Source organism: Pristiophorus japonicus, chromosome 26, assembly GCF_044704955.1.
Source record: "Pristiophorus japonicus isolate sPriJap1 chromosome 26, sPriJap1.hap1, whole genome shotgun sequence".
NCBI lineage: Eukaryota > Metazoa > Chordata > Chondrichthyes > Pristiophoridae > Pristiophorus > Pristiophorus japonicus.
In genome coordinates, this window is record NC_092002.1 from 23,518,620 (window position 1) to 23,542,576 (window position 23,957).

General features: G+C 46.1%; 1 long non-coding RNA gene across 1 annotated transcript in view; it reads left to right on the top strand.

Moving 5' to 3' along the window:
• The window catches only part of LOC139239247 (uncharacterized), an 85,052-nt gene that overhangs the window by 20,365 nt on the left and 40,730 nt on the right, over positions 1-23,957 (top strand). The window contains exon 2 of the long non-coding RNA XR_011588624.1: positions 5,997-6,070. This is a non-coding gene — a long non-coding RNA (uncharacterized lncRNA). The remainder of the gene's footprint in view (positions 1-5,996; positions 6,071-23,957) is intronic.

Below are 23,957 nucleotides of genomic sequence, written 5' to 3' on the forward strand. Positions count from 1 at the left end.
GATTATGGCTGATTTCGAACTCAAATCCTTTTCCTCGCCCAATCTCCATATCCCTTGATTCTCCTCGAGTCCAAAAATCTAGCGATCTCAGCCTTGATTATATTCAACGATTCACATTCACAGCCCTTTGGGGCAGAGAATTTGAAAGATTCACCTCCCTCTGAGTGAAGAAATTCCTCCTCCATCTCGGTCTTAAATGGCCAACGCCTTATCCTGAGATTATGCCCCCTAGTTCTAGCCAGAGCAAACAACCTCTCAGTATCTATCCTGTCAATCTACCTCAGAATTTCAATGACATCACCTGTCATTCTTCTAAACTCCAGCGAGTATAGGCCCAATGTACACAATCACTCCTCACAGGACAATCCTCTCATCTCAGGAATCAAGCCAGTGAACTGTCATTGCACCGCCTCTAAGACAAGTATGTCCTTCCTCAGAAAATTAGACCAAAACTGTGCACAGCACTCCAGATGTAATCTCACTAAAACCCTGTACACTTGTAGCAATACTTCCTTATTCTTGTACTCCAACCGCCTTGCAATAAAGGCCAACATCCATTTGTCTTCCTAATTGCTTGTTGCACCTCCATGCTGTACGAGGACACCTAAATCTCTCTGAGCACCAACATTTAATAGTTTCTCACCATTAATAGTTTCTTCTGTTTTTTTTATTCTTCCAACCAACCTCACATTTCCCCACATTATACTCCATCTGGCACCTGATTGCCCACTCACTTAACCTGTTGCAGGCTCTTTATGTCACAGCTTACTTTCCCACCTAGCTTTGTATCATCAGCATATTTGGATACATTACACTCGGTCCTTTCATCTAAGTCATTAATATAGATTGTTAATAGCTGAGGCCCAAACATTGATCTTGCGGCACCCCACTAGTTACCGCCTGCCAACCTGAAAAAGACCCGTTTATTCCGACTCTGTTTTCTGTCCGTTAACCAATCCTCTATCCTTGCTAATATATTACCCCTAACTGCATGAGCCCTTATCTTGCATAACAATCTTTTATGTGGCACCTTATAGAATGACTTTTGGAAATCCAAATATACTGTATCCGCAGGTTTGTCCTTTACCCTACTAGTTGTGTCATGTATTCAACTGTCATTGTAATCCATGTGTAAACTGACCTAAGTTGTACACCGTGAGAACACTGACCACTAGGTGGTGAACTTGTGGGAGACATTCCTAACCTGGACTTTCAGGTATAAAAGGGGAAACTCCACCATCTTCTCCACTTCAGTGCTGGCTAATAAAGGTTACTGGTCACAGAGTGACCTTCTCTCTAGTATGGGCCTCATATGCATTTGTACTGTATAATAAGGACGTATTAATTTGCATCCTCAATAAACTAATACATTTGTCAAACGCAATTTCCCTTTCATAAAACTATGCTGACTCTTGTCTAATCATATTATGATTTTCTATGTGCCCTGATACCGCTTCCTTAATAATAGATTCCAGCATTTTCCCGACGACTGATATCAGGCTAACCGTCCTGTAGTCCACTGTTTTCTCTCTCCTTTCTTGAACAGCAGTATTACATTTGCTACCTTCCAATCCACTGGAAATGTTCCAGAATATCGGGAAGTTTGGAAAATCACAACCAGTGCATCCACTATCTCTGGAGCCACCTCTTTTAGAATCCGAGGATGTAGGCCATCAGGTCCAGGGGATTTGTCAGCTTTTAGTCCCATTAATTTCTCTCATACTTTTTCTCTACTGATATTAATTACTTTAAATTCCTTTCTCTCATTAGCCCTTTGGTTCCCACTACTTTTGGTTGGCTTTTTGTGTCTTCTGCTGTGAAGACAGATACAATTTTTTTTAAGTCTCTGCTAGTTCCTTATTCCCCATTAGAATTTCTCCTGTCTCACCCCTAAGGGACCAACGCTTACTTTTTCTACACTCTTCCTTTTTACATACTTATAGAAGCTCTTACAATCTGTTTTTATATTTCTTGCTAGTTTGTTCTCATTCTATTTCCTCCCTTTTTATGTCATTTTTTGAACATCCTTTGCTGGTTTCTAAAGCTCTCCTGAACCTTAGGCTTACTACTATCCTTCACAACATTAAGAACATAAGAAATAGGATCAGGAGTAGACCATTTGACCCCTCGAGCCTGTTCCACCATTCAATAAGATCATGGCTGATCTGATCATGGGCTCAGCTTCACTTCCCTGCCCGCTCCCCACAACCCTTCACTCCCTTATCATTCAAAAATCTGTCTATCTCCACCTTAAATATATTCAATGACCCAGCCTCCACAACTGTCTGGGGCAGTGAATTACACAGATTTTTAAACCTCTTGAGAAGAAATTCCTCCTCATCTCCGTTTTAAATGGGCGACATTATACGCCTCTTCTTTTAATCTAATACTATCCTTAACCTCTTTAGTTAGCCACAGATTGATCATTTTTCCTGTGGAGTTTTTATTTCTCCATGGAATGCATATTCATTGAGAATATTGGAATATTTCTTGAAATGTTTGCCACTGCTCATCTACTGTCATACCTTTTAATCTAATTTCCCAATCTACCTTAGCCAACTCACCCCTCATAATAATGTACTTGTCTTTATTTAAGTTTCAGATTCGGACTTAAGTATGTCCCTCTCAAACTGAACGTGCAATTCTATCATATTACGATCACTCTTCCTCAGAGGATCCTTTACTGAGCGATTACTAATGAACCCTGTCTCATTACACAATTCAAGATCTAAAATAGCTTGTTCCCTGGTTGGTTCCACAACATATTGTTCCAAGAGAACTATCTCAAATGCATTCCATGAACTTGTCCTCTAGACTATCTTTGACAATTTGATTTGCCCTGTCTATATGAAGTTGAACTCCCTCACGATTACAGTATTACCTTTGTTACAAGCTCCTATTATGTCTTGATTAATACTCTGTCCAACAGTGTGGCTATTGTTAGGGGGCCTATAAACTACTCCCACCAGTGTTTTCTGCCCCTTGTTATTTCTTATTTCCACCCATATCGATTCTACTTCCTGATCTTCTGAGCCAAGATCCTTTCTCACTACTGTCGTTATGTCATCCTTTCTTATCTGCTCTACCCCCCTCCTTTTCCATTCTGCCTCTCTTTTCAAAATGCCAAGTACCCTGGAAAATGCCAAGTACCATGAGTTCCTCGAGATGCAGTAAGTGTCTGCATAACGAGGAACTTCAGCTCAGAGTTACCTAGGGCCCAATTTTCCCCAACCCCTTTTTTTGGCGCACTTACCTTAAATGCGCTAACTTGGCATGCTGGAAACGGCACCGAAAAAAGAGGGCCCCATCCTGCCCGCTTTGCCGAGTCTCCGGTGTCCCAGCGTGGCGTAGCTAGCGAAGTGGGGGGGCGGAGCAACAGACCAGCGCAGAAAGCACTGCCGGCACCTGCACGCATGCGCAGTGAAGTCTGCACGCATGCTCCTGCCCTCCCAGCTTGTCCTGCGGGCTGTGAGCAGGACCCAATGCTTGCAGCCCCTATCCCCAGCCGAAGAGATGCCCCGATCTTCGCCATACTCTATCTCCGGCCGAGTGGCCTCCCGCACTGGCCGACCGGGTTGCTGACTTCCCGAGCCTAGGTAGGACTTCAGTTTTATTTTTTATTTATTGATGGTTGTGCTTGAAAGTTTTGATTGAGGGGTGGGAGAAGGAGGAGAGTTTTGGGGGTGGGGAGAAAGAGTGTTTTGATGACAGGGGAGGGGAGAATTAAAAGAAAACTTGAGTCTGGCATAAAGGTAAGACTTCTATATTTTATTTTTGATATTGATTGATTGCTTATTACTTTTTGTGGTTTGTTTAGTGCTTTGTAAGTCTTGGTGCAGGTCCTCTCAGCTTCCTTGTATTTTTTATTTGTTATTGAATGCTTATTTTTGTGCTTTGTTTAGTGCTTTGTAAGTGTTGGTGCTTTAAATGTACTAACCTGCGCCGAATTCTTAACTGCCCGCAATGCTTTTCAGAGCTGGCCACATACGCTGACCTAAGTCGATTTGGAGTAAGTTTTAGCTGGCCAAAGTGGCATAAATGGCCAAAACTGGCGTAAGTGTCTGGGAACGCCTCCTTTTGGGAAAAAAAGCTGAACTAAAAAAAATCGGACCTAACTGACTTAGTCTGGAGCAAAATTTTTGGGGAAAATGGCATTTTTTAACATACGCCAGAAAAAACAACTTACTCCAAAAAAATTGATGCAAGTCATGGCCAAAATTGGGCCCCTAGAAACTTTGATCCAGGGCAGTCACATCCTTTTAGGTTAGGTAGTGATACAGGTTTGGTTACTGGTCAGGGATAGGAGGGTGTGACAGCGACTCAAGACAAGTTAGGTGCAGTGCTGGATGAGCCTAGGCCGATGCCGTTATCCAACAGGTACGAGGTGCTTGCTGTCTGTGTGGATGAGGGCAAAGTGTGCAGGGTGAATGAGCAAACTGACCACAGCACCATGGTACAGGAGACCATTCAAGTGGGGGCAGTGAGAATGAATGTTGTAGTGGGCATTTGGTCACGTGTCCTAATAGGGGACAGTATAGTCAGGGGGATAGAAACTGGTCTCTGCAGCTGCGACCGTGAGTTCTGATGGCTGTGTTGCCTGCCTGCTGCCAAGGTTAAGGATATTCCCTCACGGCTGGAGAAGAACTTGGAGTAGGAGGAGGAGGATCTAGCTGTCGTGGTCCATGTAGAAACCAACGACATTGGTAAAACTAGGAATGAAGTTCTCCTGAGAGAGTTTGAGGAGTTAGGATCGAAATTAAAACGCAGGACCTCAAAGGTAATAATCTTTGGATTGTTACCTGAACCACGCGCAAATTGGCATAGGGACAAGCAAACCAGAAAAAGGTTTAAATGTTTTATTAGGTAGCACATTTTTATCTTTTACATGGCTGAAAGAGTGGTGTGAGTGGAAGGGAGTTTGATTCATGGGGCACTGGCACCAGTACTGGGACTGTTCTGTTGAGACAGGCTCCAATTAAATCAGGCTGGGACCAGTGACCTGTCAAATCGAATAACTAGGGCTATCGATAAGGCTTTAAACTATAAAGGGCGGAGGGAGAGGTCAGGTGAGAGAAAATGGAGCAGTGTAGCAATTTGGGTAAAGATAAGCAGAGTGTGACAGGAAAGGACAGAAAATTCAACAGTAATATTGCATCAGTGAGTAAGGTGAAAATGGAATAATAGTAAAAAGTTATAATTAAAGGCTCTTCATCTGAATGCACAAAGCATTTGTAACAAGATCGATGAATTAGTGTTAAGCTAGAGATAAATGGGTTTTGATCTAATAGTCCTAGAGTTTCTGGCAGTGTCTGCCTATCTAATGCCTGACTCTCCAGATGAGAATATAATAATTTGTGGGCTGTAAAGCTTTTGGGACGTCCAGAGGTCATGAAAGGAGCACTTAGGTCAAATTGTCATTCCTAGCACTAAATCCCATTCACCACTGAGACATTAGGACAGGTGACCAAATGCTTGGTCAAAGAGGTAAGTTTTAAGCGAGCCTGAAAGGAGGAGCGATAGGAGGAAAGGTGAAGAGGTTTGTCGAGGGAAATCCTGAACTAAAATTGGGCTGTACCATTTTAATCTTGGACTGAAGGTTGGGGAAAGACTGGGCCATTAAGGAGAACCCGAGGATCCTGTAGTGCCCCATGGTGAAAGTAAATCATGAAAAGTAAACGTCTGAGAATTGTGTCTCTGCACCTTGTTACAAACTCACACGAGGCATGGATATCTCAGACACGGTCACTCTGTGACCTTTACTTTATTCCCAGGACTAAAGAGTGCTGATCCTGGGTGGGACCTCCCCTTTTATATCTGGAAGCCCAGGTGAGGAGCTCACTCCCTGTGGTCAGGGTGTGTATTACAAGGGTACAGGTACAGTATGCATGAGTTACAGTTACATACTTATAGTTATTGCAAGATGGTGAAATACATGACAGGAATGATCATAATTAGGCCTGTGTGACAGTGTCCATTTTCTCCCTCTTTTTATACAGTAAAAGAAAGAACTTGAATTATATCGCGCCTTTCATGGCCTCCGGACATCCTAAAGCGCCTTACAGCTAACAAAGTAAGTGTTGAAGTGTAGTCACTGCTGTAATGTAGGAAACACGGCAGCCAATTGCACACAGCAATATCCCACTAACAGCAATGCGATAATGACGAGATTATCTGTTTGATTTTCAGTGATGTTGGTTGAGGGATAAGTGTTGATGGAGTCAGTGAATGTTAATGGAATCAGTGAGTGAGTGAGTCTTCACGAGCAGAATAACAAAAGGTCAACTTTTCAAACTGAATGATAAAGCTAACAGCAGACCATTGTGCGTACTGCTAGCTCTTCAACTGGATCTACCTACTGCTGACCCTTCCCGGCCTTACCCTGGATCCCACAGGGTCCTAGTGCTGATGTTGTGAAGTGCCTCTGGCAGCATTGAGCTGGATGGTTTGGTGGGGCAAGGAAATTCCGCAGCGAGAGGACAGTGCAGGTCAGATTTTAATATTATAATTATGGCAATCAGGCCTCACATGTAATGCCACCACCTTCTGCCGAGCTATGCCCAGCACTCACTCACCTGCTTATCTAGCTGATGGCCGAAAATACAAGGGGGGTGAAATTCGCAACGGGGCGCTGACTTTTCAAATCTGGAAAATTTAGCGGCAGGCGCTAATGATTCTCAGTTTTTTCAAAATTGGGTGTTTGCGCTCCAGGAAGGAAGTAGAGCACTAAATCAAGTGCTACCACTTCCTTTGGAGCGCTGAACCATGCAGGCAGGGCGGTAGTGGTGCAGCGCTGCACAGTGTCTGGTGCAGCGCTGCACAGTGTCTGGTGCAGCGCTGCACAGTGTCTGGTGCAGCGCTGCACAGTGTCTGGTGCAGCGCTCCCGGAATCATAGGCTCCTTCCCTCTCTTAAAGGGAAGGGCTATCGCTGCAGGCTCTACATTGGAACGAATTAGATCGTTGCCGACAGCAACCGTGATGTGGCCTGATTTGGAAAAATTACCATTCTGCATTTGCATCCTCTTTAACTTGCGCCCACCAATCTCCCCGCCTCCCGAACAATGCCTGCTGCAGCTGTCGGTATTGCCGCCAGGCGATGCTGCAGGGCATGGAACTGAAGTTTGGGTCCGGGGCGCTGTCCAGGCGATGCGCAGGACAATAACTTCACCTCACGGGGAATTTAGCGGGAGTCGTTTCTTTCGCAAGCGTCCTGTTATCACCCCCTGGAGGTGAATTTGGAGGAGCCTAGAAGGGCAATTTCTATGCCAAGGACTTTGCACCCGGGGCAGAGTCTCGCTTGACAGGCGCACAGATCAGCGAATCAGGCACTGTGGATTTTATGTATTTATGCTTGGGGTCACCAGACACCAGGGGGCGCCACTGTTGGAGATCGTCGGGCTCTGCGTGCGTGGTCACTAGTATAATGTCACACGGGTTACTTTGGGCGCGAGTAAAGTTGGATCAGGTTTGCACCTGAGGCAGTTTACAGTAACAAGTCTTGTGTGTCATTACATTCATTACATTTGGCGACGAGGTAACTTAAGAACCTTCGCATGTACAATGGGCACTATTGGAATTCTGGAGCGATTCACGGATGGCGAGGATTGGGCGTATTTTATCGACCGCCTGGATCAGTATTTTTTGGCCAACAAAATGGAGGGAGACACTGATGCAGTTCGGCGCAGTACGGTTTTCCTCACCATTGTGGTCCAAAAATTTAATGGCCTCATGAAGAATCTTCTCTCGCCTTTCCGTCCAACGGACAAAGAATATGGGGATTTGTGTGCTTTGGTGCGTGACCACCTTAAGCCAAAAGAGGGGATCATCATCTCACAGTATCGCTTCTACACGAATGTTTGTGCTTAGGGTCAGGATGTATCAGGATTCGTTGCTGACCTGTGACGTCTTGCTGAGCTGTGTAAGTTTGGGAATGTGTTGGAAAACATGCTGCGAGATTTCTTTGTGATAGGCATCAACCATGATGTGATTCTTCCGCAGTTATTGGCCGAAGAAAAGCTGGATTTGAGCAAGTAGCAATTGCCCAGACATGCATGATGACTGATGATAATTTGAGGCAGATATCAGAGAATGTGCCCACAACTGAGCAAGCATGCTGCCGCTCATCACATTGCTGATGATGACGAGTCCAGTGCTGGCCCAGATACACAACCCGAGGAGGAAGTGTACGGTCTGTATTCGTTCTTGGGAAAGAGCCAGCCAATAATCATTAATGTGAAGCTGAATGGCTTGCCTGTAACAATGGAGCTGGGACTGGTGCGAGTCAGTCGATAATGAACCAATGGACATTCGACAAGCTGTGGGACACTAAGCTGAGTCCAGTCAATGCCAAGCTGCGTACTCACACTAAGGAACTCATACCGGTGATTGGCAGTGCAGCAGTCAAAGTGTCGTATGATGGCGTGGTTCATGATATACTGTTATGGATCGTCGCAGGTCATGGTGCAACGCTGTTCGGCAGGAATTGGCTCGAGAAAATCAAGTGGAATTGGAATGATATCAAAGCATTATCATCTGTGGATGACACTTCGTGTGCTCAAGTGTTGAAGAAGCTTCCTTCTTTGATTGAACTGTGGATTGGTAATTTTACTGGAGCCAAGGTGCAGCTTCACCTCGATTTGGATGCAAGGCCTGTCTATCATAAGGTTTGCTCTGTTCTTTACATGATGAGGGAGAAGGTTGAAATTGAGCTTCAACGTGAAGGGGTCATATCACCAGTCGGGTTTAACGAGTGAGCCAGTCCTATTGTTCCTCTGTCGAAGAGTGATGGCACAGTCAGGATTTGTGAAGACTACAAGGTTACAATTAACCGATTTTCGAAACAGTATCAGTACCCGTTACCAAAGGCTGATGACCTGTTCACCATGCTAGCTGGTGGAAAGTTGTTCACTAAACTGGATCTGACGTCAACCTATATGACACAGGAGCTTGTCGGCACTAAGAAGAAACTCACCTGCATCAACAGCCATAAAGGACTGTTTATCTGCAACAAGTTTCCTTTTGGAATTTGTACAGCTGCAGCCATATTTCAGAGGAATATGGAGAGTCTACTGAAGTCCGTTTCTAGAACTGTCATATTTCAAGATAACATTCTGGTCACAGGTGGCGACACTAAACATCTGAACAATCTTGGAAGTCCTACATCGTCTGGACAAAGTGGGGCTCAGGCTGAAACATTTGAAGTGTGTCTTCTTGGCACCTGAAGTTGAATTCCAGGAGAGGAAGATTGCTGCTGATGGCATCAGGCCTACTGATGCGAAAACCAAAGTCATCAAAAATGCACCCAGGCCTCAGAATGTGAGGGAGCTGCATTCATTCCTTGGGCTACTCAACTACTTTGGTCATTTCTTACCCAGATTGAGCACTTTGTTCGAGCCACTGCACGTACTACTCAGAAAAGGCGACAACTGTGTCTGGGGTGTGTCTCAAGATAGAACCTTTGAGAAAGCGAAGAATCTGCTCTGCTCAAAGAAGTTGCTTGTTCATTATGATCTGTGTAAGCGTCTGGTATTAGCCTGTGATGCTTCATCATATGGGGTTGGCTGTGTACTCCAACAAGCAAATGAGTCGGGTAAGCTACAACCTATTGTGTATGCTTCGAGAAGTTTGTCAAAGGCGGAACGAGCCTACAGCATGGTAGAAAAAGAAGCTTTGGCCTGTATGGGGTCAAAAAGACGCATCAGTACCTGTTTGGTCTTCGTTTTGAACTCAAAACGGATCATAAGCCACTCATTTCATTGGTATTAATCCCTTTGTTTTCGGAAAACAATGTACCGTCCCGTATCCAGAGGTGGGTGATGACATTGTCTGCCTATGATTATGTTAATCGTCATAGACCTGGCACTGAGAATTGTGCCGATGCACTGAGTCGTCTGCCGTTGCCCATACCTGAGGTGGAGATGCCTCAACCTGCAGATCTACTGTTAGCAATGAATGCTTTTGAGAATGAAGGAACCCCTGTCACTGCTGAACAAGTTAGGATCTGGACCAGCCATGACCCTATTTTATCAGTTGTGAATCGTGTCCTCAGTGGTGATTGGTCTGCTATACCTATGGAAATGTGTGATGAGATCAAACCGTAGAACCGTCGCAAAGATGAACTGTCCATTCAGTCAGACCGTTTACTGTGGGGCAATCGTGTTGTCATGCCTAAAAAAGGTAGAGAGAAATTTGTACGTGAGCTACACAGCACTCATCCTGGTATTCTCATCATGAAAGCCATTGCTAGGGCTCATGTATGGTGTCTTGGAATTGACTCTGATCTGGAATCATGTGTGCATCAGTGCAATACTTGCACGCAGCTAAGTAAAGTACCAGCGGAATCTCCGCTGAGTCTTTGGTCATGGCCATCTAAACCATGGTCGAGGATCCACATCAATTTTGCGGGCCCTTTCCTGTGAAATATGTTTTTTGTTGTGATGGATGCCTATTCAAAGTGGAAATAGTGTATTATTATGTCATCCTATACATCTACAGCCACTATTGAGAGCCTTCGTGTCATGTTTGCTACTCATGGTTTGCCTAACATTCTTGTGAGCGACAATGGATCGTGCTTCGCAAGGCTGAAGTTTCAAGAGTTCATGACACTCAATGGTATTAAATATGTGAGGTCTGCCCCATTCAAACCTGCTTCTAATCGTCAAGCAGAGCGTGCTGTTCAAATAATCAAGCAGAGTATGAAATGTATAACTCAGGGTTCACTGCAGATTCGCTTGTCCTGTATTCTGCTCAGTTGTAAGACCAGACCTCATATGCTTACTGAGATCTCCCCAGCTGAACTACTGATGAAGAGAAGTCTCAAGAACAAGCTCTCTCTTCATCCCGATTTGAATGCTCGTGTTGAAAACCGACGTCAAAGTCAGCAAGGGTATCATGATCGTGCTTCTGTGTCACGTGAGATCTCTGTCAACAATCCGGTTTATGTACTGAACTATGGTCAAGGTCCAAAGTGGATCGCCAGTACTCTTACAGCCAAGGAGGGTAACAGTGTTTATTGTTGTGCTCAAGAATGGGCAAACATGCAGGAAACATGTTGATCAGATAAAACTGCGGCACATGGATGAACTGGACCCGCTTGAGGAAGATGCAGTTGGTGACCAACCAACCAATGTTCATTCATCAGAGGACTTTGCTGTCATTATTGAAATTGGACCTCCAGTGTCTGATGTGATCATTACCACTCCCTTCAGATCGGTTACTCAGCCTTCAGTTACAACTGACTCAGAATGCTTGCCGAGAACTGAAGTTGAACTGAGACGATCAACTCGTGAGCAGAAAGTCCCAGATCGTCTTAATTTGTAAAAAGACTGATATTAAGATCTTGAAAGGGGATGTTATTATGTGTTTATGCTTGGGGTCACCAGACACCAGGGGGCGTCACTGTTGGAGGTCATTGGGCTGTATGCGCGCGTGTGCGGTCACTGGTATATAAGCGCGGGTACCATGTCACGTGGGTTACTTTGGGTGCGAATAAAGTTGGATCAGGTTTGCACCTGAGGCAGTTTACAGTAACAAGTCTTGTGAGTCATTACATTCATTGCAGAGGACCAGTGCCCCTGACTTGCCGAAATGCAGAGCCATGATGGGAGAGCCACAATCTCGGGGCTAGAAACACGCTCGGGAACTCTGAGCGATGATGTCAGTTAGTTTTATCTAGATTCTTTAGCCGCTGTCATGATGGACGCCAGTAGACAATTGGGTGCCACTGATGCCGGCAGACTGACACCCAGACTGAAGGATGAACAATTGTAAATTGATTGCGTGAGAATCAATAGTTGATCAGTGTAAAGTCCTTACTCTACAGTATGAAACCACACGAGGCACATTCTGGGGACAAGATCACTTTGTGACCATAACTCTTTAGTCACAGGACTCCAAAGACGATGACCCTGCGTGGGACCTCCCTTTTTATACCTGTGTGATCAGGTAAGGAGTGTCTCCCACAAGTTCACCCCTTGTAGTCAAGGTGTGCATCTCGGTTACGTGTATACAGTAATACAGTGGTGTTATGTTACATTGTGGTTACGTACATGACAATCAGGAACACATACAGTCAGCTTATCTATGAAGTGTATTGGTGGAAAGTTAGACTACACTATAAAAACTGAGAAAAGCAGAAATCTGGCAAGGGGGGACTTGCAGCCACTTTGGATAGTGACTGGGAATAAACAGGACAGTTCTCCCCACACAGCCCACCAGCTCCTTGCAGATGTATATTAGGTTTTGAAGTACATGTGGTTCTTTCTTTCTGTTTCACCAAACTGAAGATAAGAAAGAATTCACTGCGACAGGTGGGTGAACATGTTTGTGGTTTAACAAACTGTACCAAGGAGTGGTGGGCAGTGGGTTTGTGCTCACAGCAAATCCTCAATCTCCACTAGGCTGTCGGGGGGAGGGAGGGGATCAGGCAGGAGATAGACCCTTCCCCACAGGGAGTAAAATGGGAGGGTGAGACAGCGCATGTCACTGTAGAATGACACTGCTGAAGACCAGGGAGCAGGTTGTCCACATTTCATCTGGGTTAGAGAATGGAATGGGCTGTGTGTGTACATGGATCGGAAGGGAAAAATGCAAAGTAAGGAACGAACGGAAACTTAAATGGATTTCCTAAATAAATAAACCGTAATAAATGGCTGGGTTGGGGTCGGTGGGGAGGTTATAGGTTTAAAAAACTGAATCCCGACCCCCAACACGCCTCTATCCCGCCCACTTCCAGCTTTAAAGGAGGCGGGACCAGGAGGGATTGCAGCCAATCCTCTCCCAGGAGGCAGGTGGCTCATTTAAATAAGATAATGAGTCTGCTGTGGTTCCGATTTAACCATTATTTAAATTTAACTCTGGCTGGTCGGGATTCTCAGGCCTCGGGGAACCAACCAGCTAAAATAAGGCGAGGACTGCTGGATCCAGGAGGTAAGTGCCATTCCAGCATCCGTGCCCACCCCACCTCCGCCGCCCCCACCGTGATAGGAGACCACTCCCGAGACTTCCAACCCCCCCCTCCCCTCCAAGACATACGATCCCTCACTTGAAAGGCCTCAAATCCTCCCCTGAGGCCTCGAATTCCCCCCACCAGTCTGCTGATCCCCCACCCGTAAAGCTTCAGATCCTCCCACAAGGACTCCGATCCCCCCCCCCCCCCCAACCCCCCTGAGTCCTCCGATCGCCTTCCCGGACTCCTTACTCCAGCCCCGATGATCCTCCGATCCTTCCAACCCAACGACCTCCCCACCCATACCCGAGTGCTCCGGCCCCAATCCTTCCCCACCGCCCTCTCACCTGCCACGATGCTCCGGCCCCAATTCTTCCACATCCTCCTCCTCCTCTTGCCCGTTTTTGATGTGAATTCCTCGATTCAGAATCATTTCCCAACACAATACAAACAAATCCCTCACAATAATTTCCTTCTGATGGTCCCTAATACATGTCGAGGTATCACATCGCCTTGGCTGCTTTTGTTCTGACATCTTGTCCATGATCTGACAGCAAGGCAATAATCTGGTCACAAATCTGAGCTACAGTCTGTGATCTGTGGTAATCCGGTGGTGCATTGTACATGAGAAAACCGAGGAATGTCAGTGCGTTCCCTCTGACCTCAGGGAGCACATTCCTGAAGAAGGTGGCACAGCTCCTTATGTACAAAGTGATCTGGTCGGGGAAGTGTTTGTCAATGTGCCTGGAGATGTTGCTTAAATAGTTCTCATAATCCAGGGTGGTCTCCTCCAAGGTAAGCTCTTGAAACATCTTGGATGTGTTTTCTGACTCCATTACTGGACCGTAGGAATTCAGCATGGATTTGCAGACTTTGATGACTTCATTGCTCTCATCGTTGAGATGCAGCAGCAAGCTGATCAAGGTGGACCTGATGTGCTCAACATGTGGAGGGTTCATTTCCACAGTCCTAAATCTTATTAGCTTCCCAAGTACATTAAACGCTGCAGCTCTCACCTTCTCATGCTGATGTTCAAAGTAAGGCTGAACTGCCAGTGCGACATCGCCAAGAATGGGGTTTGTATAATCCTCCTGGAGCTGATTTGGAACTTTGTAAATGCTCGACATTGCCTCAACAGCAATAAGATTCTTGGGTTTGGACTTCTCGTCAATCACAGATATCCTTGTGGCCAACAGGTTGACACAGTATGTGTCTATCTGTTGAGAAGCTCCGATTGCAGCATTACCCAAACCTTGTACAGTGAGCCAAACATTGAAACAAACGCTCCAGAAGGGTATCCATCAGCAACAGGTCCCACACCACGGAGTGATTTGAAAGCTCCCAAAAGAAGGCAGCTATTGTGATTCTGTGACTCTCTCCTACATTGACGAGGAAAGGAGTGAGTTGCTCCACAATGCTGATCAGATGAGGGGCAGCACACATGGTCAATGTGCTTGCCAGTAGTGTAACCTCCTCATGGTGCTTTGTAGGACTCACAAGGAAATCCCAAACTCCCATTTTGCTCATGATGGTATCATCTCCCTTTCGCTGTGCCAGGACAGCTCGAAGTATCTCAGCTGAGTAATGGCAAGCGTCAGCATCATTAGGTTTTAGAGTAGGGCCCAAGGTGTACCCACCCTTTGGAATTGTCAGAAAGTTGGAAGGAAATTGAACCCAGACACTGAAGCTGAGAGGAATCAGAAGAGTGCTGACTAACTGGGGGTATAGAATGTTTATCACATCCCCTGAGTCAGGCTCGCATATGACTTCACGAAGAGCACAGAGGACAGATAAAGGCTACTGAGTTGCAGCATCTTTTGTATCCGTGACATTTGAATTTCTACCACCGTCATACAATGATATTAAGTCATTCAGTAGGTATGTGGCTGTGGCTGCTGCATTATCTGTCAGTAGGGATCGCCATATGTCACGAATATACCTGTCAAGTGGAATGGGGTAAGTGAGGAGAGTGGACAAAACTGTTGGCCTATAATGTGACGCAGAATGGAGATCGAATGCGTCACTGCAGTTGTCACCTGCGGCTCAGTAATTGAACGCAAGCGACTGCACAATACTTTGATTGTTCCCTGAACGTCTGCAAGGGTGGCTCCACATTTTGTAATGAGGATATTTGTCATAATAGAAGCAATGCAGGAAATGTTCCGTTCCTTGTCTGTCAGCCCTTTAAAGATAGTGAAGAGTAGAGTCCAACTGGTCATGAGCTATACACTTAGATAGAACTGTACCTAAGGATAAGGGGTAAGCCATTTAGGACCGAGATGAGGAGAAACTTCTTCACCCAGAGAGTGGTGAACCTGTGGAATTCTCTGCCACAGAAAGTAGTTGAGGCCAATTCACTAAATATATTCAAAAGGGAGTTAGATGAAGTCCTTACTACTCGGGGGATCAAGGGGTATGGCGAGAAAGCAGGAATGGGGTACTGAAGTTTCATGTTCAGCCATGAACTCATTGAATGGCGGTGCAGGCTAGAAGGGCTGAATGGCCTGGTCCTGCACCTATTTTCTATGTTTCTACCAACAGCAGTGCACATTTGAAAGAGGGCCTGACTGGTAAATTAGTTTAATCCGCCTTTGATGGCTTACAGATGCTTCATTTCCTTATCCTGATGACCCACAGGAAACCCTTCAAGGTGTAACTGGATATAAAGCAATCCATACAAGCTTTTAATGGCCACCTCCCTTACAACATGCGATGAATCTGCATATTGAAGCCCCACACATCCAATAATAGTCACCAAGTTATGTGAGGGCACCTTATTACTAACCCAGTTTCTCCAGGTAGAACGTCACCAGCTGTAAAGTGGTCTCCATTGCCTTTTCTCGCTCATGGACCTTTGTGGCTTGGATCCAGTCTCCATAGTTTTAAATACAGAATGAAGCCCATCAGGGGACAGATCCAAAAGCAAGTATTGCTTCAGAAGATGCTGCAGAGAGGCCATTGTCTCGGTGTGAAGCTTCTCAACATGTCCATGATTGTATTTTTGTCTGCAGTGCTGGTCTCCCAATCTGGCAAGCTGAAGACACTATTTAAACAGATGCTGATCAACTCACTCTCACTGTTCAATGAAGGCTCCAGTTTTATGAGGGCTGCACAGGTGTCCATGGCAGACTTTCGAACCAAAGTGGTCATTGTCTCAGTTGGCTCGGCCGTGATCAGCTCCTGCATGCAGGTCATCAATTCTGCCTTTCTGGTCAAAGTGTAGGGGGGCATGTTCTTCACTTGGTTCAATAGCTTTGGCCAAGAGTGTCACAGTATAGGCCAAACTCAGCTTGAGTGTCAAGTCTTTCACCTTAGATTTCATCCCAAAAATCTTTGTGTTGAAAAGTTACAGCACGTTGTGCAGAATGTCGGTCTCGATTCTGGGCAGAATGAGGTCCCGAGGACAGTGTGACATAATCTGCCCATAGCATAAAATGAGCATGCTTTTCACTTTCATTATGTGATTGTCACCCTGGTATTTAATAAGGTGGAAGAAACTTGATATCCACAAACTGTTGAACTCCATGAAACCCTTCAGTGTTGTGAGCGTGGTGTCTAAGTGTGTTCGAGCACAGTCACTAATTCCAGCAGCTACCCTGTCTCGCTCTAAATCTTCATTGTGGTGAACACTCTGAAGCATCTGATGAAGATTTTCTCTGATGCTGTCTTTGTCTTGGGTCAGTCGGAGCACTTTTGATATAGGTGATAGGTGTGAATGCTGTTGGCCATTTCTTCAATGAGCTGGGCGATCCACACCTTATCCGCGATTGCCTCCAGAGTTTGGGACAAAACCCCCAACAGTTTCTCTTCCCACTCATTCTGGAGATTGGACTTCTGTGAATTCTGCTCAAGAAAGTTACAAAAAATTGGGAATTCCTTTTCCCATACTCTCTCTGTTGCTGGGTAGATGTCCATTGCCAGGAGATATAGTAAGCCCAGAGCAGGAATACTTCTGCCTGTTCCATGACACACACAAGAAGACACAATCAATAGCCGCATTCGCAGTGTACGAGGCTCAGGAAGATTTGGATAGTCCTCGTAATTAAGAACAAATTCTGTATCTCTGGCCATCAGTCTCTTTATTCCAATGCAATTTGAGGAATTGCAGACTATTGTAAAGGCATACTTTTCTGTGATCGCAAACTCCAATAGGTAGGACCAGCGGACATTGCCAATCGGTAATGTTCTCACCATCAATTTCAGCAATCCTTCGCACAATCTCCTTAAATCCTTATCCGTAACCAACGCCATTACGTTGCAGAGCTCCTCTTCGCTTTCAGTACTCCCCGTTCTCCTCGGTGGGCAGAGCACACTGTTGGATGCTAAATTCCACAAGCTACTTTCCTCCCTCTAGATCCAAATAATTGTGACTGGCCATAGTGTATATCACTCGGGCAACTATTCCCTTCACTCTGTTGCTCTCCGATGAAAATGCTGGTTGTACGCTAGTCAGAATCTGATTTTTTCTGACTCTCCATGTTTGAAAGGACAGTATTGAGAAGGTGCCCCAAGTTGAACTTGCTCATTATCAACTGCCAGTTGCATCTGAAGGAACTTTAGTATCTGGCTTGTCAAAGCCGGAGCTAGAACTCTGAAGCAGCAAAGGATTTCCTTTAGCAGTTTCTCAGAAAGAGGGTTGCTGGGTTGTTCCATCACAATACAGATCTGCTTATGTAAACTGATGATCAGACTCTAGTATGTCACTATCCCTCTCTATGGCAACGCACTGTGCAGACACTGAGATCGGGAGAGGTTTCCTTATACATGGAGAGAATGGTTGGAATTAAGTTGGGGAGCTCCTTATGCAGTTTGTTATCGGGTAGTCGGTGATTATCCGGACTACTGCTTCTATTACTGATGTGCTCACAACTAAACTACAGAACCAGTGGGAACCTGTTCAACCAGCGCCGTCTCCAGGCCAGATCCAAGACCACCCCAACCTCTATCGTCGAGCTACAGTACACGGACAATGCCTGCGTCTGCGTATATACGGAGGCTTCACTCCAGGACATAGTCGACGTATTTACTGAGGCCTACGAAAGCATGGGCCTTACGCTAAACATCCGTAAGACAAAGGTCCTCCACCAGCCTGTCCTCACCGCACAGCACTGCCTCCCAGTCATCAAGATCCATGGCGTGGCCCTGGACACCGTGGACCACTTCCCATACCTCAGGAGCCCCCTATCAACAAGAGCAGGCATCGACGACGAGATCCAACACTGCCTCCAGTGTGCCAGTGCAGCCTTCGGCCGCCTGAGGATTAGAGTGTTTGAAGACCAAGCCCTCAAAACTGTCACCAAGCTCATGGTCTACAGGGCTGTAGTAATACCTACTCTCCTGTATGGCTCCGAGACATGGACCATTTACAGTAGACACCAAGTTTTTGGAGAAATATTACCAATGATGTCTCCGCAAGATCCTGCAAATCCCCTGGGAAGACAGGCGCACCAACATCAGCGTCCTTATTCAGGCTAACATCCCCAGCATTGAAGCACTGACCACATTCGATCAGCTCCGCTGGGCAAGCCACGTAGTCCGTATGCCAGACACGAGACTGCCAAAGCAAGTGCTCTACTCGGAGCTCCTTCACGGTAAACGAGCCAAAGGTGGGCAGCGGAAATACTACAAGGATACCCTCAAAGCCTCCCTGATAAAGTGTGATCATCCCCATTGACACCTGGAAGTCCCTGGCCCAAGACTGCCCTAAGTGGAGGAAGTGCATCTGAGAGGGCGCTGAGTCCTACCCACCCCTTCCCTCAACGACTATCTGTCCCACCTGTGACAGAGTCTGTGGCTCTCGTATTGAATTGTTCAGCCACCAAAGAACTCGCTTCCGGAGTGGAAGCCAGTCTTCCTTGATTCTGAGGGACTGCCTATGATGATGATACTCACCTTGGGCTCTTTCATGGACAGCCACGAATTCAAAAACAGATCGTAAGCTGCAGAAATCTTATAGAAGAACAACTCCTTCTTCTGTTTAGTTATTGGGTTCCCCTCTGTGTTAGACAGGTACATTAGAATGCTCTCGCTAAAAAGACTTCATGCAGTACAGAGTCCATTTTATTTCCCCATCGGTTATGCTATTAAACATGGGGAGCATGTTTTTCAAGACTGGCTTGAGCCAAGTTACCGTGCGATACACGTTTGCTCTTCACAGCCTTGCCAGTGTCAGCACCACGTATACATGACCCAGTGCACACTGACACTTATGTGCTTGAAAATTTCAGACTAACGAGGAGGCAACTTGCCGCTTCCTAATGTTCAACATGCTCCGATCTGGTCATGTCCATCAAAGCCAAGTTGGTCAGTTTTTTAGCCAGCTGTATGTGTCAGTGTTGACGGTTATCCTTTATCATCAACATCACAGCCATGAGTAAGGTCGAATATTGTACCGCCGGCAACTTGTTTTTGCTCAGATACTTACGACAGTACTTAAGTACGTATTTATGATTGATCCTTCCTAGTTCTTGTAGTGACTTAGTTAACCTAATTTGAACAAATTCATCTTCATTAGAAAGCAAATTAATAATCATGGCCATCGAACGTTTTATTCTGTTCGTCAACATTTTGCTGGAATTCAATCAATTCTGTTGTTTCAGACAATGTGTCCTAGTGATAAACTGATAAACACACATGTAATAACTCTCTGCTTTTACTCACGGATTATCAGAGTATTGCTGATGTTACATTGTCGATTTGATATTTCGACGTTTATTTGTCTCCGCCCTAACCCAGGCTCGCTCTTTCTCTCCTGTGAATGGATCTTCTCACACACACAGATGTCTGTCCGATGCAGACTTTTCTTTGTAGGTTCCTAATTTGATGGTCTTGAACTAGTTTAATGCTTTAAAGCGTTTGGTTGATTGCTTTAAAAAATGTCTTTTGAAAACTCACTCCCTCCTTCTCCTTGTGGTCAAACACAAAGTTTAATTGCTGGATGACCAAGCAGCCGACAGCTTTATGTGAAAAAGGCGCTGTGTCATTATTTCCTGCTTTTGTGAAGTCACGAAATTCATTGTGACGTCTTGTGACTTGAGCTGTCACATGACCTGCCAGGTGATGACCTCACTGGTAAGGGTGACCTCACAATTGATTGAGTCGTGTATCTATGGGTTGATAAACTGCTTTTAAAATTATTTTTCTGAAAGCTAATGATAAATAATACAGATTGACGTGTAGATTGTGTGAGTTTGTGTTCCTGACCGGGTGCACTGACCCTCCATGCCCCAGATTCCTATTTTGAGCTATCAAAGGGTGAAAACGGTGGTACTGGTAAGAGTGAAAAATTCACGCTGGGGACTAAAGTTTATTAGCCCAGAGCTACATTGACCGTGTAATGCCCTCCTGTGGCGTTAGTCCCAGCATCAGTCCCGAAAATGTGTCCAGAAGCAGTGCTGCATCTTCCAACAGCCTCTGGAAGTGAGGCTATGATTATGCTCGGCATTGAAGGACATTAAAAGGGCGATGCATTGTCGTTTGCTTAAAAGGGCAGTGCTCTTTGAACTGATCACAATAGAAATGAAGTTTAAAAAAATGCTGTTTTCAGCCCTTGCTACTGCCTTTTTTTTTTAAATAACCGTTGAAAAAAAATTCCCAAATATAAGTCTTCAGCTCTTAAAGGTGAATTGCCTTCCACACCTTAAAAAAAATGGGAAAAGTGCTGCAGTGCTAACACAAATGGTTTAGCGAGCCCGGGAATGGGCACCCAGGGTCTCGCACGCAGCTTTGTGCAGGGGGTCAGCACTGCAAGAGAGGCCCTCTACCCACAGGGGCCAGGAGGCCCTCCAGAATGAATGACGTGGGTTCTCATCACTGAGGCCATCACTGCCAGCAGTGTTGCCCCCACCACCTGGCTCCAGTGCCCAAAGAGGCTTCATGGCCTCAGACCACTGGTGAAAATCAGTGAATGCATCTTCAAAAGCCGTCTCCTACCAACTGCACCACTGGCCTCACACACTGCTCAGTGCACAACTCCACACACAATCACTCAGATACCAACAATCTGTATCAATCACAAATCACATCTCCCTTTCGTAGTTTCACCTCACCCCCTTGGAGGAGATGGTGCAGGCCATTCCTGGCAGGGGCTTGGCTGAGTCCTTGGCCAGCAGCAGAGCTGAAAGGATATAAGATGCTGGTATACTCCTACGTTATCCTCCGTCTCTGTCTCTTGCTTTCCCGCCCTCCCCTCACCACAACTCCATCCTTCTGCTTTCCTCATTTTACGCACCCAATATATGCAGCCTGCCCAGCCAGTGGTTGACCAGAAAGAGGGAGAGGACAGTGAATAAGAAGAAACACTGTCTCTCGATTTCACACTCCCAGCCAGATGCTCCTCAAGGTCGACCATCATGGCCATTTCCAGTGTCCCCTACTGAACATAAGCAGGCTTCCATCAGCCACGCTGCAGCACTGCATGACATCAGTAGGATAGGCAAAGGCACACACAAGACACACACTAAGGGAATGCACAAGGGTGATGAGTTGATTTTTTGATGTAATATTGGATGCATATGTGGATAAAGTTGGATTGGAAAGTTTGCTTTGTGGTGGCTTTTACTTCAGCATTGTGGCCAAGAGGACGCTGTGATGGTTAGTAACAGAGGGAAGGGTTATTGGTACCGCAGGCGATGATTCCATCCCGGATATCCTGGCCTGAAAGGGGCTGTCTGGGTTGCATCCTTCCTTCTGCTTCCTCCTCTTCGGTTTCTACTTCTGCTGCATCTTCCTCTTCCCTCTGCGAGCGGATGCTGTAAATCTGAAATAAAAGCAGAAAATGCTGGAAATACTCAGCCAGTCAGGCAGTATCTCGATCTGTGACTTTATTTCTCTCCTCATGGATGTTGCTTGACCTGCTGAGTAATTGCAGCATTTTGTGTCTTCTTGGAGGCCTTCCTTTACCATCCGAGATCTTGCAAGCAGCCAGCTGCACTCCCTGCACACTTTTAAAAAAACGTCACATATTGCACAAAGCCACCGCTTCAATAAAAAATTTTAAAATGCAAAATACAATCCAAAAGCTTCAATGTAAACTTACCTGAAAGATGTGTGTGTCCCTTTAAGAAGTGCTGGTAGCGCCTCTGTCAGTGTGCTGGATGCTGGGATTTCAGAGTGAGTGTAGGACCCAGCACTGAACCCAGCGCTAAGGTCCAAGTTCGCCGAGGTGACGTGACCTCACTCTCTGCCTAATTTAAATTTCTACGGCCATCACTTTTATCGGCAGCGCTACCAGGCCGCGGACAATGGCGAATGCCGCGGGACCCGTCACCAGCCGGTGAAACAGCAGCGGCCGCCGTTTCTTCCTACTATTTTGCCTGCAACGGGTGGTGGGAAACACCAGAAATTTTAGCCCAGAGAGTAAGGATAAACGGGTCATTTTCAGGTGGGCAGGCTGTAACTAGTGGGGTACAACAAGGATCAGTGCTGGGCCTCAGCTATTCACAATCTAGATCAATGACTTAGATGAAGGGACCGAGTGTAATGTATACAAGTTTGCTGATGATAAAAAGTTAGGTGGGAAAGTAAGCTGTGAGGAGAACACAAAGCATCTTAGATAGACTGCGTAAGTGGGCAGTAAGATGGTAGCTGGAGTATAATGTGGGGAAATGTGAGCTTAACCACTTTGGTACGAAGAACAGAAAAACAGAATCATTTTTTAAAGGTGCAAAACTATTTAACTGTTGGTGTTCAGGGAGATGTAGGTCCTCGTACAGAAAACAGAGTTTGCATGGAGGTACAGCAGGCAATGAGGAAGGCAAATGGCATGTTGGCCTTTATTGCAAGGGGGTTGGTGTACAAGAGTAAGGAAGTCTTACTACAGTTACATCGGGCTTTGGTGAGACGACACCTTGTGCACAGTTTTGGCCCCTTATCTGAGGAAAGATCAACATCATAGGCAGACTTGTTTCCACTCTAATGTGAGTTCTTAGGTGACTGAACAGTCCAATATGGGAATTACGTCACTGTCACAGGTGGGACAGACAGTAGTTGAAGGAAAGGGAGGGGGGACTGGCTGGCCGCATGTTCCTTCCGCTGTCTGCGCTTGCTTTCTGCATGCTCTCGGCTATGAAACTCGAGGTGCTCAGCGCCCTCCCGGATGCTCTTCCTCCACTTAAGGTGGTTTTTGGCCAGGGACTCCCAGGTGTCGGTGGGGATGTTGCATTTATCAAGAAGGCTTTGAGGGTGTCCTTGAAATGTTTCTTCTGCCCACCTGGGGCTTGCTTGCCATGTAGGAGTTCTGAGTAGAGCATTTGCTTTGGGAGTCTTGTGTCAGGCATGCGAACAATGTGGCCCACCCAACGGAGCTGGTCGAGTATGGTCAGTGCTTCAATGCTGGGGATGTTGGCCTGAAGGACGCTAACGTTGGTGCGTCTGTCCTCCCAGGGAATTTGTTGGAGCTTCCGGATACATCGTTCGTGGTATTTCTCCAGTGATTTGAGGTATCACTACAGCCTTGTCGACCATAAGCTTGGTGCCAGATTTGAGGGCCTGATCTTCGAACACTCTCTTCCTCAGGTGGCCGAAGGCTGCGCAGGCGCACCGGAGGCGGTGTTGAACCTCATCATCGATGTCTACCCTTGCTGATAATAGGCTCCTGAGGTATGGAAAGTGGTCCACGTTATATATGTAAACCTGTAAATACCTTGTTTCAGCACCAGAGGGCTCATCCCCTGGAGTCCCAAGGGATTCCACAATTCGCTTGGGAGCACCTGTACCTAAGGAGGCCTCACAGGCTCAGGAGGCACTCTGGAAACTTGTAATAAAAGGCCACGGTCACAATTTACTTTGAGCTCACAGTATCTGGTCAGACTCTTTATTCATACACTACAATTGGCGACGAGATACAGATATCGAAGCCCACCGCAACGATGCAGAGAACAGTGGGCATCCTGGAGAAATTTTCTGAGGGAGATGATTGGGAAACCTTCATGGAGCGACTCGACCAATACTTCGTGGCCAACGAGCTGGAAGGAGAAACGAACGCTGCCAAACGAAGGGCGATTCTCCTCACCG